The sequence below is a fragment of the Poecilia reticulata genome, linkage group LG15 (assembly GCF_000633615.1).
Source record: "Poecilia reticulata strain Guanapo linkage group LG15, Guppy_female_1.0+MT, whole genome shotgun sequence".
NCBI classification, from domain to species: Eukaryota; Metazoa; Chordata; class Actinopteri; order Cyprinodontiformes; family Poeciliidae; genus Poecilia; species Poecilia reticulata.
In genome coordinates this window covers 26,805,276-26,822,392 of record NC_024345.1, presented here as the reverse complement: position 1 = coordinate 26,822,392, position 17,117 = coordinate 26,805,276, and positions in this window count along the sequence as shown.

The window sequence follows — 17,117 nt, the reverse complement described above, 5'->3', positions numbered from 1 at the left end:
TAAAATCTGTGAAATTTTACGTATTTTTATTTTTTTGCCATGTAATATTTGGTTAATATTTGACTATTTCGAATGAAAGTGGAAAACTATAACAGACAGGCTCAACAACTGAACATAGTGGTGAGCACAGTAAAGATGCAATAATAAAAAGATTAGATCTTTTGACAAAAGTTTTAATAAAACTTTCAATTTGAAGAATCACTTCAGGTTTAATGCTGAGACAGATAAGCTCTTCATGCACTGCGTTGTTTTCCTATTCATGACAGGAATCCATGTAATTTTAATGTTTCTGAACGCAGGTGAGATTTACTGTTTCAGTACGTCCAGCTTAGCATGTGTCTTCTTCTCTTCTTGTTTCTTTTTATCTGCAGACATCACTGTGTCTCTGAGAGAGCCAGCTGTGGACAGCTGTTTCTACTCAGACTCATGAGATCACAGTTTATGAAAGACATTTCAGCATCAAGTAGCAAAAAAATATTCTCATCTTGCCTCCCCACTCCTGCTCGTCATGCTTTATCCCTCACTTTCTCCATCTGGAGGCCCATCTCCAGTCCATTAACACATCATTCGTCAACTGTGTCGCCAAACATTGTCATCTTCCACTGTCATCTAACTCTGCCTTCTTGCTGCACAAGTGCAGAAATGCTCGGGCTCTGACTGGATCAAGTTCATCACATCCATCAGCTAAGTTATTTTCACGTTTATCACAGAGCCTTTATTGCATCTGCTGCCCTCTGTGCCCTTCACCGAGCTGGGCACTCACCTCACTGCCCACAATGAAAAGCTCCGATTGTCCTTTAATTTTCTTGGGCCTTCTGGTGGTTCTGGGCCCTCATTGTTTGCCCTCAGTTCCTGAGAGGAGATCCATCCAACCACCCAGTCAGGCGCTTATCTGATGCAATGGACCATTGATCACCTTTTACCCATGCAATGAATCAACTCCCTGTTAGTCGAGCAGAGAATCATCCACTTGGTAACCTAAAACTAACCAAAGATACTGCGGCTTCGGCTTCACCAGGCACCGACGTGTCTGTGTGAGGAACGTCACATGCAAGATAGCTGAACAAGTAAAACTGCGCTGATCATGTAAACATCCTGAGTTTCTGTTTTATGAATTATTAAGAACACAAATTAGCCGAAGCATGCAGTGCCTTGAAGACGCTTCATACCGCTTAAACTTTTCCACATTTCTTAACATCAAAATTATTTTGATTTTCTGTGGTCTAACAAATCAAAATGGTGCATAATTGTGAAGCGAAAGGAAAAGAATGCATGGTTGTTTACTTTTCTGTGTTATTTTAACTAATATAAATGTGAAACATGTGTGTGTCTGTGTTGCGTCACCTAAGTCAATAACCACCTTCCACTGCAGTTGCAGCTGCAGAATTTGGTGGGGGTGTTTACTGGCTCTGCAGCTGAAATCTTTACCCATCCAAGACTGAGCAAAACAGCTCAGTCAAATTGGATAAAGAGGAACTGTGAATGATTTTCATTGAAGTCTGGACTTTGACTGGGTCATTCTAACACAGCTTTGATCCAAACCGTTCAACTGTAGCTCTGGGTTAGGGTCATAGGAAGATGAACCTCCAGCCTCAGTCTCAAGTCTCCTACAGCCTCTAAAAAGTTTTCTTCCAGAATTATTTTGTATTTACTTTAATCTATTGAAGTGACACCAATGTGTTAATGAGCAATGCTAGTTATTTACAACACATTGAGTGTTGCAAGTAGACCAAAAAGTTCAGCATTGGTCACGTCTGACCAGAGCATTTCCCCCGCTCATGTTTACTGTGTAACACTGGAAATCTTTTTGCTCAGTCTGTCAGTTTAGATAAACAGCCATGGTTTTGTTACCTTGTGCCACATCCTTTCCATTTTCAGATGATGGATTAAACAGATTGAACACATTTATAAACGAACCTGCTTTAAATTTCTCTACAAGTTTATCCTGGACCTACTTGGTGTGCAGAAAACGAACCTCAATAATACAGAGTAAGAGTTTGTCTAGGCTCTAGAGTAACCTCATCCCACTTAAGAAACCCAACCAGCAATTCCAGCTTCATAAACTTTATGAATTACTTCTCGTGTGGCTGTAAATGTTTATCCATTGCACAAATCCAAATTCCATTTGAGAAAATAAACACAAACATATTTCGGTTTTAAGTAGGCTTATTTATAATAAAATGGTGCAACTCTGACTATGTTCATGAGTACCACCATATGGTCTGCTCTGGTTCTCAGAGCCTCTTTGTGTGTTTGCAGTCTGTTTCTGACAACAGCTTGGCTCTTCTCAACCCTCCGTCTTCCAGGAACACACTGCATGTGGTGCTCACACCACGCTGGAGCCCCAACAATGAAACGGTTTGTAATTCATCAGGACCATGTCAGCAATTAACTGATGTGTTTGGGCTTTAGGAAAACAATACCCTGATGGGTGGAAATTATGTTGGAACTGACATGTTGTGGGTGTTGTTTATGAAACAAATGGTGCTTGTACACTCACAGGACATCCTGGTTTGTCTTTGTTTTAATAATCAAGTGTAGATAGGGGATTTATGTAATGGTGGAGATGTAAATTACAGGCATTATTTTCCTTATGTTTGCATTTGCGAAAAAAAAAAAAAAAAGAAGAAGTGGGTTTTCATGTAAGTCCTTGTGTCCTTCCGGCCACCAATTTATGAAACGCAGCTGTCATGGAAACTATATACTTCTAATAAATGTTTATGGCATAAAAAATTAATTGCTTTGTTTAGTTCTATGCTTATACAGACAGGGAAGTGACAATTAAACAAAAAGTAGAGATTTCGGAGAAACAGGAAAAACAAATCAGTTTGTTGACAAATTTTGGCAAGAATGAGCAGAAATCTCTGTACTTAAGATAAATTTTTTATTTTTTTGTTCAATCTTCTCTATGCATTAAATAGCATTTAAGAAGTATTTACAGGACATATGGTTGAGGCTTATTTCAAATATAATCAAATTTTAATGGCTCCCCAAATGAGGTCACAAACCACAGCTGCCTACATAGCAAAACTATGTAAATACTTAAGAACTCCTGTAAAAATCACTTATAATTACATAATTCACTAGTTTAACCACCTGATATACCTTAATATGCAATGTTACATTCAGTGTAAATGGTTTTAGGATTACAGCAGAAGGTAAAATCTACAGTCATCCTCATCTCCACTCCACTACGGCCAGTCAGCTTCAAGGAAAACGAATAGTGCTTGTGTATTGGCTGCTTTGAACACACCAGCTGCTAGAATGTCAAATTGCCTAGATATCTGTTTCCCAAGCTGCATTTTCTTTATAAATGTTTAGATATGTTCTATAAAAGAATCCATGAATAGGCTCATTTTAAGCTAATAATTTGATGTTGCATTCCACAGAAAAATAGGTGAATTCATAAATACTTTTTGTTAAGATAGTCTAGTTTTTGTTTATAATGGCAGGAGTTATTTGACATGTACCCACATTTCTTGGTCCCTTTTTCTGTATAAAAATAGAATATATAATTCATTTATATTTCATAGTTCTTTTAGGGTCATCTCATTATAGCCAGTGAGATTCAAACTCCTGATTCTAGATGTTATGGGACCAAAAGGTCAGAACCTTTTGCCTGTTTAATGGTTGGGATTGAGGCCCAAATCTTTGCCCTCAGTCTGAGTCTGAGCAGATATCATCATGCCAAAAACAGCAGCAGTCAGACCCTGAACTTCAACCACTAACAACCCCTCGCCCCCTCCTCCTCATAGCCCCAACTTAATTGGACCATAATTTTACTGTATGCCACAAAGTGGAGACAGCAGTAATGTGGGAAGAGAAGGGTGGAGGTGAATAGACGATTAACAATGGTTCCTGAAACCTCATTAAAGAACTGCACCAGATTTAGAGCGTTCACAACCTCAATGACTCACACGCAAATATTTTGTATGAGGTGAGCATTCCTCAGTCCGAGGGTCTAATCTAAGAATCTCCATTCTATGTTCCCGCCATCACTGAGAAAGTGCTTATAGGTTTCCCCATCAGCGACACACTGAAGCAGGCCTCGCCTTTCCAAGTATGTGAAAATGGGTGAATAGATTACCATCTCTTCCTTCATTTTATTTTCACTGGAGCACATCCAGTTGGCCACATTACTGAAAGAGGAAAGAAAAAAAATGTGGTCAGTGTGTAAACACCGCCTCATCAACCTTTAGGCAGCAGGGAGATTAATGTTTGTGAACAAACACGCCGCTCTTTCCACAGTTTCACACATTGACATTAAAGAGAAGTCGTCTATCATTCCGTTATTCCTCCAAGTTTCTTTCCGTCAGACAAGAAGACAAGCAAAGAATCAGAAAATATAGCATGAACTAACTTTCAGATTTTGACCTTTTACAAAGGTTCCTTGCTCTCCTTCCCACATCAGCTACCAAGCTAGATTTTTTGACTTAGACAAAATGTCTAAGTCATAAACTTAAACTTTTTGTCAAAGTTTATGACAGACTGCTCTTACGGCTCTTACGGTTAGCCGTAAGAGCAACTTTCTCAAAATAATGAATACTTTGTGACATTCCAAACCGTTGCTGTACGGTTTTGTTTTTATACTGTTCCCTGTAAAGTCTGATACTTGCTCAACTCTTGCTCATTAACTCCTGGAAAACTTCAGGCACATTAATCTTGTCATTGTGATTGAATTATAACTATATATTCAACAGAAGTAAAAATAAAATTAAAACTTTAAGGGGATAAAAAGCAACATCATTGTGATTAAGGATATTGTTGATGTTCTGCATCTGCATAAGCTCCGTCTCTCAGATGCCACAAAGAAATATAAATGTATTAGTAGAGTCGTTGCTATAGTAACATCCTTAACCCATTTCTGTCTAGCTGATACCTTTGTGACAGGCCGCTGAGAGGCTGTGGTGTTCAATCTAAAAAAAATAAAAATCAGACCCAACCCAGTAACAAGGCCATTACAGGACATATGGTTGAGGCTTATTTCAAATATAATAAAATTTTAATGGCTCCCCAAATGAGGTCTATGTAGCTTGCCAGCTACATAGAGGCTTTGTTTTGCTTTGCACACTGTATTATGTCATGCAATTATAAATTAGACTCCGCAAGACTGTTTTTTGGGGGTTTTTTTACCTGTTAGATGTGCTTTCTAACTCCAAAATGTAATTCTAAAATATCTGTTGTGAATACTGATGGCTGTGATCTAAAGACACTCTGTTGTTGTAGCACAGTGTGATGACGATATTGTCCATAATATTCTTTATTTTATGACGAATCCTTCGCACTGTAATCTCCAGAGGTTCCACGGCATCCAACCTGTTAGCTTGTGATTTCACATTGCGTATTATGATCGATGGAAGGAATGGTTTAAACTTCCTCCTTCTCTTTCCCCTTTTTGTTCCTGCTCTGGGTCCACGGTGCCTCCTTTTCAACTCATTTGGGATTTATGGTTGCAGTTGAGGAATTGTTTGAGCTTTTGTGATGCTAATCAGCTACTTCCAGTTGTAAACCACCTTGCTGCGATGGCTGTGCATCATGACATATTCCCAAAAGTAAAAAATGGAAAAATCCTTTCAGGTGCACAGCATTCTAAACTACAGGGAATAGTTGGAGGAAAAAAATTTTAAAAGAAAAAATCAGAATGAAAGTAACAGTTACTTCAACACGATTTAGAATGTAGGAATTTTTGAGATTCGGTGATGTTATTATCAATAATTGTTCCCTTAGCTGCCATAAAAATATGTAGTTTCATCTTGAGAAATTAAAAACAAAACTCTTGGAGCGTAGAGAGCCAAACAAGCTAGTCAGATATACTAGTACTGTATCAATCTCTGTATGTCTGATGAGTTTGTTAGCTTTCACCACTTGGAAGTTTAATTTGCTTTCTAAACAAGCTCACTGTGATATACAAGCAAAAGAACCATTACTGATAATAACGTCCTAGAAATAAATTGTTTTCTTTTATTTCCTTTAGTTTTAAGTTCATGAGAAGCAAATGAACTCTTCATTGCAAACTTTGTTGAACTGTTCATTCTTTCAATAAATATTAATTCTGAAAAATAAGGGATCCTCCCCCTATCCTCGTATAATTGCAGCGCATAAAAAGTTACCACAGTGATTCGATTTTTAATATCCACTCAGACTGCCTGGGTCTCGGCAAACACCAACATCTTCCAAAGTAGAAATGGTTTCCAAACCATTAAAAGAAATAAGAAAATATGTATAATTCTTCCATGCAGAGCTGAAACCACAGGTAAACACTGAAGTACCAGTCTTGGTTAAAATGTTGTTTTTATGTTGCTAGATAATTAACAATTCCCTGAAACACAATGGGCACAGCTGTTTTTGGACAACCTCAGGGGTTGGAAATTTTAATGCTTTGGATTTTCTTACCTAAGGAATGTAACAGGGTGTGAAAGCAGCGCCAAGAATTACAGAAACTGACCTTCCCAATTCCTTTCCTTCGTCACCATCCTGGTTAATATGACTTCCGCAACTTTTTGGTTTCCAAGTTATACAGACAACACTGTGTGTGTGTGTGTGTGTGCGTGTGTGTGTGTGTGTGTGTGTGTCATCATACATAACGTGCATGTGTATGTTGTTATTTCCACAGTCTAACCCAACACGCTGGCCTTTTTTATTGCTTGCACATATTTAACGGGTTTTCCTGTCCTGAAGCTAGAGGAAGACCAAACATCCTCCACCATAAATTTTCTCCAAGAGTGCAATCTGGAGATCATGCCACACAGGAAACCATAGACGGACACACACACACACACACACATAAACAGAGAGATGGGGAATGCACAGAGGAAGCGAGAGGAAGAAAACATGTAGTATTTATCTTTTAACGTGTGTTGAAATAAAAGGGTTGCAGTAGAACAAAATTAGCAAATAGGAAAAAAAAACAAATGAAGCAATTCAGTGGGTCCATCTTCAAGATAAACAACATCGTATCAATCACTGGATGTCTGTGACTGCTCCTCTTCACATCGCCGGCCTAATGGGAAATCAAATTTGAGAAACATCTTTACCTCATTGCTCATCTCCAGGACAAATTAAATGGAATCTATTTATCAGACATGATTCAACCTCCACACAAATTTCTATTTACCTCAACTATGATTGATGAGGGTCGTTATGGTGATTAAATTGGCTCTCAATGTGTTCGTCTGACAGCTGTCTTTGGCTTCCCTACTAGTTCGTCTGCGGCTCAGCATGGATTGATGTGTCTGCGTGGGGATGAATACACACTCGGTGTTTTTTTTAGTGGGTAGTGCCTGTGATCCTTTAGAGTTAGCTTTTATTTTTGACAATGATGCACCAAGAGCATTGCGTTTAGTCTTGGCTGTTTTAGATTCCAGTCAGTTGCAGCTGGCTGGACTCAGGGTTTTTGTGGTTCGGTCTTTTTCTTATGTGTTGCCTTACAAACACATTTCGTCATATTACACTCACAAACCTGTATGTTATTAGTATTTTATACAATGTTGTGAAATGGAAGGAAGATGCTGAATTTTTTTAAAATATTTTTTCAAACAGATTTCTGAAAAGTGAGGAATATATACATTCAGCCTCTTGCATTGGTGTACTGTGGCTCTCATTACTTTCTGTTGGACTTATTTTGTCCTTTTATAAGGAAACATTTTCTAATTCATCAGACCGAGGCCTGAGGACGAAGTAGAGATTTGGCTGATAAAAACCCTGGTTCAACTGAAAATGATGAAAACTAACTTTCTGTCCACTGCATAAAGCAAAATAGACTCTCAGACATTTGTATTATTGCATTCCTGTCAGAGTCCTGTCCCCATGGCAGTGTGTAACCTGAAGAACTGGTGTTGACAGAAAATAGAAATCCCCCAGCTGAGCACTAATTTCATGATTTAAAGCTGTTTAATAGCACAGAGGCCAAACTTGGGATTGGTTGGACAGACAGACACAACAAAAAGAGATTAGCTTATAGGCAACACCTAATAATACACAATCAAACCCCATTTCCCAGTTCTTCTTTCTCTCCTTGTTTATATGGATTTCTCATTTAGCACCTCAGAGTTATGTCTTCTGACAGCTAAATGGTATTGGACATGTTACAAATGACTGCTTTTGCACTTTATATCCAGTGTTTTGGGACTCGGGGAGCAAGTGGATTCAGTCAGTTAGATGTATTGGCTTCCTCTTGGTCTGCATCAAAACAGTACTGGTGATACAACTTTAAAAACATAATTCAGATATTGAATATTTGCCCATTAGATTAATGTTTGTGTTTTGAAATTGTCTCTTTATCATGTTTTTCTGAGCGCTTTTCTAGCATCTTAGATCATGTCAGAAATGACACCTCTTTTTTTGCCTCAAGCCTGTATTTTGGGTCCGATTCCTTTTCAGATCATATAACGGTAAATGTTCTGCCCTTTCTCCAGCCTCGCTGAGTCACATACACATCAATATCAGTAGGTAACTTGGGACTCAGATTCTTGTTTGGAGACATTAGATATTTAGTTTGTAGACGCTGGAAGCAGACTTACAAACTCCTGACTAATTTCTCCTCCTGATCCACAACCCTAACCCTAACTCAGCCCATCTCTGTCTATGCTGAGGGGAGAAACAAAAGACAGGAAGGGAGATTAAAAAGTTTCCTAGTTTGTGAGCTGAAGCTGGAGATGCTCTGCCACCACTTTCAGAGCTAATCCTGGAAGGATTTAAAACTCCCACAATCTACCTCCTGACACTCACAGCCATGAGGCTTAGAAAGCCAATAAAATTGTTTTACAAGGTGACATGACATAAAAACACAGGGAGAGCAGAGAAACTGCTCGGTACTATCTCAGCAAAAAGTCAAAAACATTTTTTTTCCCCTTAGCCTGTTTCTGCCTCCCACGTTTGATCTTGTGCTTTAATATCGCATGTCTGTTTGTCCAAGAACAAGCTAGTGGATTTCAACCCGGTTTCTCCGCGGCTGTTTGAAGCCGCCTGGTGGATTGCACGGTCTGGAGAGCCGCTCCCTGTCTGCCATCACCCTTGTCCACTTACACACAATCTGGGCCGCGGTGGGACTGAAGAGGGGATTATGTATCCGTCTGATCCTGGAGGGGCACACACTTAACACCACTGTAAACAACATAGCCATATGAGGGGCTCACACTGAGCTGAACTTTAGAGGTGCAGTGCACTTTCTGACTCAGACGTTTGTGCAATACTACTTTAAAGATATATCAAAAAGCAGTACTGTACAGAACCATTTTTGTTCCTAATAGGTGCAAGTTTAGCTACTTAAATTGTGATGGTTGAAAGCAGTTTTAACAACTCAGGCTGTATAATTTGTATGTTTGCCCACTATTTCTTTCTAAGTTAACGCAGTTGCTATTTCTGCCATGAAATCTCAGCCATTAAACTACATTTAAGTGATTGAGATCTAGAAACAACAACAGCCCCACAAGAGCTCATTTTTAGAAGTTGTGCATGTTCTCTTGACCACGGAGGATTTATGATAATTATGCAAGAATATTTGTAATCGGGACATAATGTAAAAGAAGCATTTAAGCAGGAACTGAAAAAGAAAAATGAGGCAAAAATATTGAACTTTAATGATTAAACAAGATGAACAAATGAAGGCGATAGAATGCAACTGTTACGATTCCAAAACCCAAAACCTGTCTGGAAAACAAATAAAACATTTGTAAGTACTTGGAGGAAGCCAATGAACAGACCAGCAAGAGGTGAAAAGTATTTACAGTGTGAGACATTAATGGGAATCTAAACAAAGAAACATGTTTCATGACATGCCAAACAAACATAGATTAAAAAATACGAGCTTTCAACAAAACTACAGAGAGCAAGAAAAACAAGGGAGAAACTGGCAGAAATAACACAATAAAAGACAACTTGTGATTATGATGGCCAAGCAGTGTTATATGGTTGAAGCTAATGAGGTAAAACTTTGTTCCGGTTATATCGACAACTACAATCACATCACATTTTTAACTCCACCTTGCCACAAAAATATTGCTTTTAAAATTTGTAGTAAAGGTCTATTTAACTGTGGATTGCAATTATTTTTTTTAAGTTTTATTGTTGCTGACTGCTATTTTTGGGTCTTTACTTTTTACTTCCTCCCACTAGTTTCAAGAATAGTTCACTGAGGATTTGCAGATCTCTTACCATTCAAGCTAGTAGTTCTTCTACAGTTAAATGATTGTCAATGCAATCATTTATTAAAATGCAGCTAATATATTCCATTGTGTTTCATACAGTCAATTTTAATATTGCTGAAAAGTCAGTGTATTTAAGAAACTCAACTCAGTAATTGAAACACATTACAAAGAGTGATTATACAGAAATAGAAGTTTTCTAGCTTTTATTTCCGTTACTAATGATTTTCTGCTTACAGCCAATAAAAACACAACATTTAGCATTATAATATTTTTTATCAGTTACATATCACATCAGCGTAATATTTATAGGACAAAAAAAAGTATTGTGTAGTTGTTTGCAGCAATAGCAACGTTAATGGCTTTCTCCAGAAGAGAATTAGGGTTAAGCATGAAACGACAGGGTCAAGAGTATGATCTATAGAGCGAACCATAAGTTAATGGTTGCAGTCTGAGAGCAAAGTGTTCTCCTGGGAACATATTGGGACAATTTGATCGCCCCACTTATTTTTACCTTACAATAGTCCAAAAAGTCGGAAAATTGCTGAAGGGGAAGCAGATACGATGCAAACAATAATGTTTTCAAAGCATAAACCTGTGGCACGCCATAGACAATAGAAGTGGAAGACAACAAGAAGGATAATGCAAACAAAACTGAAGAGAAACCCTCAGATTTTCTATTTCAAAGTTACAGTTCAGGCCAGAAATCAGCACATTGTCGCCTTGTCCTGCACCACACCTCAACAGTCACATTTTGATATGTTTCCATACAACAGAGGCATGTCCTAACTAAGGTTGTCTATTTATTTATTTGTATCTAATTCAAAGCAGCAACTAAATGTATTTTCTTGAAGGAATCAAAGAAAGCCCTGAACTCACAGCTAAAATATGTAAACTGTTTTGAAGGAATCCGGCTCCCCTAGCCACTCAGAGCATTTTTTTTTTTTTTTTACTTTTTTATTTTGCATATAATTCCCAAGCAACAGACAATGTTGCTGCTCTGGGAGAAACAGGGCCCATTTTAGTGGTCAGAAGAGCTGGAGATGCTTCTTTCTAGTGGTTGTGCGTGACAGAAGTTCATGTAAAAAGATCTTGGGCCATAATTTGCTTGGCTTGGGCCAGATCCAAACGGGCCATGGAACTTTATTCAGATGCAGGATTTGGAGCTTGGGGATTAGAGGGGAAGAAGAACAAGAACAGAGAGCTGCCCCATAAAAAACACCCAACACAATATGGTTCACATTTTTCTGCCCTATGCTAAATGTAGCATTAACTGTCTTCTGAAGTGTAGCTGAAGTTAAGCAGTCCACTTATACAGTAAATGTCCTCCTTTGACTTACTTTGAAACTGTATGAGGCTTCCAGATCAGTCCGCCTCTCTGTGTTTCTTTCTCCTTTACTATGGTTGCTTTTTTTCATAGGTCGGGATTCTGGAAGTAAACAAACCCAGTGAATGTCTGAGTCAAGAGACCTCCTGTCTCTGTGCTTTACCTAAATGTGTTTCAGGCAACACGTTCAGTGCTGATTGTTCCCACTCGCTGCCGCTGATGACAGCCAGGGCACAGACTTCCATAAACATAATAAATCTCCTCCGATGATGGCGACTCCTCTAACACTCCCCCCCCCCCTTTCTTTTCCTTTTTAATCAGAGTCTTTGTCAAGTCACTCACAACCCAAATGCAACCTGAGGATTTATCTGAGTGTAGTTCAAATATAATTACCGTCATCATCATCATCAACTGATACAGCCGTCAACAAGCCGCAACACATTCGTGAATGTGTTAGAGATCTGCGCAGTAAGCCTTGTGAAGGAGGTAATTTCTCCTTTCAGTCTGCAGCTCTCCGTGAGGCCACCCTGCATCTGTACTCTGGGAGCGCTGCTTAAATGAGCGGAGCCAAGACATTTCAGCAGAGGTTTATTTTTGCAGCCTTCCCTCTCTGTGTGCCTCCACCACATCCTCACCAACCCAGAACAGCCTGGCTCTGTGCTGCAGTTCAGGAATGGCCCATCACTCCAGATTGTAGTGTAGCCCCTGCCAGTGAGTGAGGGTTTGAAACCCTGGCTGTCAGCCTACAACCACAACCTCTGACAGGCGAAAGCCTCGGGCCCTTCTGAACCAGCACAAAGCACCTTTTCAGGGGCCCTCTCTCTTCTTGTTCTCCACCCCGCTTAGCGCTCAGCTAGAGGCCAGCTGCCCCGCAGAACCTGGGAGGGAAAGTATCCAGCACAAATGGGCAGGGGTTCAACCAGCAGATTTATGTATTCCCAAGTGGAACAGATGAATGAAACCAGAAGGAAGTAAACGTAGAATCAGAATGTGACGGACTCCCGCTGGCCGAGGAGGCTAAAGCAGAGCAGCAATGTTTCATTGATCACAATTACATTGATCCACGACAGTGAGTGCAGTTGACTTAACTCACTCAAACACCAACACTCAGAGATAGAAAATCTGAGAAAAGAAAAAAAAACTGCAGAGATTCAAGCAGATGGATGCTTACAGACAAACAAACTTTTAAATAACAGCTTGTTGGGGTTTTGGGCCAACAGCAAACTTTGAACCGTTCGCCCTTGTAGCAGGTTTTCAAATTTAATAGACTGTGCCTACACCCTTTATTGTGCTCGTATGAAAAAGGCAAAGATCCAAAACGTTGCAACACTTAACAACCGGCATGTGGTAGCAAACTCAAAAAGAGGAGAACCAAAAGAGCTTTGAGGTGGGTGATTAAGTCGGGATATGTAATTATCTTCTCTTGCCTGGGCAGGATGAAATAATCTCCTGTTGTTTCTGAGCTATCGGGCAGGTAGGAAGGCACATCTTTCTTTTCCAAAGAGCATATATCATCATTTTTAAAGTTCTTCCCTTCTAGCTATATCTCCGCTTGTAACTCATGTTATTAATTTCAATGAACAAAACTTGGAAATATGAGAAAAAAGGAGCATGGCAGAAGAAAGGAAGCACAATGAAGCAAAATACCACAGAAAGTAGCTGATTTTGAGCTGTTGTGTTGTGCCAAACTCCTGCATCGATGCAAAACAGAGACAAAATTAGTAACAGCAACATTTCTAGCTCAAATTTCAGTTCATGAAGTACACATTCATATTGTGAATTCTCCTGTGGGGCACAAGGATGCCAAAAGAAAAGCAATGCTGAGAGTATTAGCTTGCAGACCTAACAAACTGGTACGGTGGTGATCCAACTATGTCTGCCACACATTACTCCATCTTTTTTGTTTTTTTTATCAACAAAATAACCCATTTCTTATGTGAGTACAGTGAGCAATTTTCAAATGGATTATAGACGCAGGAAAATACTTGTCTCATCCAGAACACTGACATTATAATGCCCTGTGAGGAAACAATCTTGGCAGAATGCTGTGCATTGAACAACATCCTCTCATCCCGTCTTTAACCGTGCCTGTGTGCGCATGAAGGAACAGTGAAGGCAAGCAGTCCGGCTGCACAGTTTCAATTAAACAACATTTATGAGCGCCACTCTTTTGCAGGTCCTTTTTTATTGATGGGTTTACTCATGGCAATAACAGCTCTATATACACATACAAACCATATGTCTCCATCCAGTCTGTCCGCTGTCACAAAGGCCAGCCGAGGTAACAGGCTCTGCTGTCGAAGACGCACAGACAGCCACGTTTCTGTCCTCCTTTCAGGAATATACTGCACTCTCTGCTCAGCTGGGATTGTGCTGGGGAAGTACATCTTTCTTAGTTTTATATAATTGTAAAACTAAATCATTTTTGCTGCATTTTTCACTGTACCTAAAGCTAAGCTCCCATGAAAATGTTTTTCTCTGCTTTTTGTCCAGAATGGAAAGCAAACCATGCCCACTTTTAACATTTTGCCAGGACACCATGAGGACTTCATTGGACCACAGCAAACCAAGTATTTCTGACCCATGGTGTGGGTGTTATGATTGACATCTCTGGGCAGGGAACATTATGAGTCAGCTCCTTTACAAAACACACCCATGGTTGTAAAACATGGCACATTAGCCCAGCTTACCAAGCGCTGCCACTTTACAGTCCAAAATCATTTCAGAAATTGTCTGAACAACAAAACAAAACAAAAACACTCATAAAGGTGTTGGCCAATTAACATAGCAATATGCATAGTGTAGGTTTAGTGAGTTAATTGCTTTTTTTTACATAACTAGTTAACCCCTCTTGGAATTGTTACAAGTAGTAAAACAGTCTCAGCTGCCCGTAAAGCTGTCTCTGCAGCTGTAGGCAGCTCAGCAGCAAGTAAACTGCATAGTGACTGATACGATCTCAGTATAAATCCTGATATTCTGAATTACTGTTCAGATGGGATTCTTTCTTACTATCTTGATTCTTGGGGGGGGGGGAAGCATCTCGACACTCAGGTTTTTACTGTATGATTCTATATGATTTTCTTTTTCTTTTTTTTAAACAAAACCGATGCACAAATTGTCAGGATAAATGTTTTGTGGCCTATAAAGCTTAATATAATGTATAGGAGTTCAGGACATAATTTGTTCTTTTTATTCTAAAATCGTTTTCTATTTGTAAACTGGTAATTGTCATGGTGCGTTTTTGATTAAACTACTGTCAGTTTGGAAGTTTAGAAGCTGTTATGTCTTGCGATATGTTGTATATTCTGAAATGTTATGAGATTGGTTTTTCTGCTTGTCTATTCAAAAACGTTAGCATGGTTTTGGTTTTACTTTTATATCTTCTGATTTTTTTTTTGTGCTCTGGGATATTCTTTGTTGTCTTTGTACAAGTCATGTTTGATTAGACGTGTTTTGTGTTTTTTTTTTTCTAAAATCAAATTATGCTTTTTTTGTTTGCTTTATGTTGAAGTGATTTGCTTGTTTCAAGCCCACCATTTTTATTCTTTATTTTTTTGCATCTTTTACTTTTTTGATGTACGCAACAACAGGCCAGATGCTTTCAACCGGACCACATTATTCCCTTGACTCCCGCTGGGTCAACAAACAAAGTTCTTGAGTTTTTGCAGACCCGCTCCATTATCATCCTCTAAACAACCGAGTTTCAGCTCTTCTCTTTCAAGAGCCGTTGCCTAAGTCCTCAACACAAAACAAAGTCAGCGTGCAAACCCACTGGAAGTAGAATTGGTGATTTACAGTTGCTCAGACACAATTACCAAATGTTTAGAAGATCCCACAGGGCATCAAACTGCACACAACCTACATCCTCATGCAGCAACACACACACACACACACACTTACACACTCTTAACTTGTTTATCCTTCCATGCAGAACAAGACACGGTGCCTTGCAAGCCCTTAATCAAACAAAAGTAGACCCCTCCCTCGTGTGAGCACTGACCTGGCGATGAACCATTTATTTTCAGCTACTAAATGGGAGCTTTAGAACCAGAGGTTTCACAGATATATACCCAGAAACTACTAAACATTGGATGAAGGGGTGAAATTAAAGATTTGCTTTAAGAATCAAAAGATTAAAGTATAGCAGGAGCACATTTGTCTTCCAACCAGAAATGAGACCCTTCGTTTCTCTTATCATGCAGAGCTCAGCTCTGGTGAGGGGAGAAAGTGTTCTGCTTAGGATTGAGCCATGGATATGAGGGGAGTGGAGGAAGGGGGGGTCACATGGCAGCTTTGTTAAACTTTAAGTCACCCTCGAAACTACACAACCTCCACCCGTCCGGCTCCTCCTCCTCTCCTGGAGTCCGTGGGGGTCTTATCTCCTGTGGATGTGGGCTCCTCTGGCCCTCACAAAAAGCCGCGTGTTGACATTCCTGCAGGCCGAGCCTTGTGCAAACACACCAGACCCCACCAGATGGCCAAACAAGGCAGAGAAGGACTGAGATGTAAAGGATGTGGAGGAAGATTGACAAAAGGGGGGGGGGAAAATAAAAATAATTGGCTCTGTGAAAATCGCATTTACAGCCAAAATGTCAATTTATCAGCCTGACACATGGCCAAAAGGCCTTCTGTTTAACTCTGAGGCAAATTAAGTTCTGAGCCAAATGTTTTCCTTAACAAAAGCTTCCTAATTTAAAACCTAATGTGGTTGGTTACCTATTAACAAAAGAGAAGTTTTAAAGTTTCTGAACATGTCAGATTTGCTCTCCCTCACTGATACTTAAACAGAGTTTCTACAAGTTTATCATCATTATAATAAAAATTATGAATTATGAAAAAATCACTTATAAAAGCATACAGTATATTATGTACATGTCATAAATGAATATTATATTGATTATTTCTATCACTATGAATACTCTGGTGGTTTTTAGAGAACTGTACCCAAATATCAAAGCTCAGTTTAGTGGAAGGAGAAAGTGTGAAGTCTCCTACCGTAAACATGGAGGAATAGAACAATACCATTGGTCCAAGATACTCTATTTAAATACAAGTACAGTTTACATTTCATTTGGAAATCTGGGATCCAGTGTTTGGACTAAGAAAGGAAAACCACAGAATATGAGCTTCTTGAAGTCTAATGTGAAGCACATCTGCTGGTGTTGGTCTACTGTGGTCTCTGAAGTGCACAGTCAACGCAGCCATCCACCAGGAAATTTTAGAATTGCTCATGCTTATCTTCTCATGAGCATTATGGAAATGATTACTTCAATTCACAGTTTATTTGGCACCTGCCCACTTCTGCCAGGTTTGATTATGTAACCTGCCAGACCTAACAATGGAAAGAAGATGAAGGTCGTTGTCTAAACTCACCTCAGCAGCGCCACAAATTGCAAAGGCCTTCTGTAATATTCAAATGTTCCGATAAACTAAATTGTGGCTTTTTATTCACTGAGAAGCCGTGATCATCGAGATAAACAGCTGAAATGTATCAGTCTTCATGCAATGAATCAATTCAATACACAAGTTTGACTTTTTGAACCGCGTTACTGATCTGAATTTAATTAATTTGATTTAAATTATTTCACTGATGGGAAAAATGTCTTGTTTCACTGGCAGATTACTTATAGTCAGTACTTTTTCTTCAG